The sequence below is a fragment of the Frankliniella occidentalis genome, unplaced genomic scaffold (assembly GCF_000697945.3).
Source record: "Frankliniella occidentalis isolate FOCC.00 unplaced genomic scaffold, Focc_3.1 Scaffold145, whole genome shotgun sequence".
NCBI classification, from domain to species: Eukaryota; Metazoa; Arthropoda; class Insecta; order Thysanoptera; family Thripidae; genus Frankliniella; species Frankliniella occidentalis.
This window is the reverse complement of record NW_026267272.1, coordinates 744,540-745,657: the sequence shown is the minus strand read 5'-3', so window position 1 is coordinate 745,657 and position 1,118 is coordinate 744,540. Positions and strand designations below refer to the sequence as shown.

General features: G+C 45.7%; 2 protein-coding genes across 3 annotated transcripts in view; one reads left to right on the top strand and one right to left on the bottom strand.

The window, feature by feature from the left end:
• LOC113214515 (acetylcholine receptor subunit alpha-like 1) overlaps positions 1-1,118 on the bottom strand; it is a gene marked incomplete at its 3' end in the record, with an annotated part of 208,277 nt that overhangs the window by 43,021 nt on the left and 164,138 nt on the right.
• Positions 1-1,118, top strand: part of LOC113214514 (sodium channel protein Nach-like) — a 22,567-nt gene that overhangs the window by 10,578 nt on the left and 10,871 nt on the right. The window lies entirely within an intron of this gene.

Genomic DNA, 1,118 nt, shown 5'->3' with positions numbered 1-1,118 from the left:
CCATCAGCCTCTGATGAGGCGTCATCGCCAAGAGTGGGTAATCAGGACAATTCATCCATATGAATCGGCCAACCGTAATAAATCGGTCCTAGCCTCCCTATTACTGTAATACCAGGGTGCGGACATGGACACACGGAGGCAGGAGGGAAATAGGGACGGGGAGGGGAAGAGACAGGGGAGAGGAAGAGAGGGGAGAGGCAGAGAGGAAGAGAGGAGGAAAGAGAGAGAAACGGAAACAGAACAAAACTATAGGGAAGTACGCGGCAGGCAGGCTTGCTATCAAATGCAAACGTTTATATGCATCACATTAAGCAGTAGATTGCAAATAACCATCTGCTTGTTAACTGCAACACTGTTAAAAATTTCATGGGATTTAACGAAGATTCACTTTCCACCACTATTAGAATTTCCCAGAGGACTCCGTCCTTTGTTTTTGTGTACTAAAACAGTTGTTAAAGGTGGAAGTTTTCATTGCTCTACATGTTTCAAAGCTAAACTCGACACGTAAAATCTACAGAGTTCCTTAGTAAATCCCAAAGGACTTCGGCAATACTTTTCACGATTGTGAAATCCTCCGTGAAATCTCAGAGGAGTTTTTCTAACAGTGAACAAATATGACAGTCGGTAAGTTTAGAACCTTCAATATGCTTTATCTGCTGCAGAAAATTAAAAAAAAAACAAAACCTTTTTAATGCGGTACTGATACTAAACTGGTTAAAACAATTAGTGTTTTCGTCACAGATAGTTTGAAAACATTCCAAGACCGTTGGAATCGTTGACTAACCCCTTCCCCAGCCCTACAAATGCCCAGTGCGGCGCAAACGCCCCTCTTGGTTGTATAATTATTGCGTGCTGTCGCATGCGCCGGCGGGCTCATTCCCGACCAGCAACAAAGACACGGCGTGTGCGACGGCGGGGCGTGATGACTGCACAAGTGCGAAAAGTAGTGCAGCAGCCAGCTCGCCGTCATTCTCTCTCTCTCTCTCTCTCTCTCTCTCTCTCTCTCTCTCTCTCTCTCTCTCTCTCTCTCCCTCTCTCTCTCTCTCTCTCCTCTCTCTCTCTCTCTCTCCATGAATTATTTACGCCGTTCATCTCCATACACACACCCTTCCCCTTCA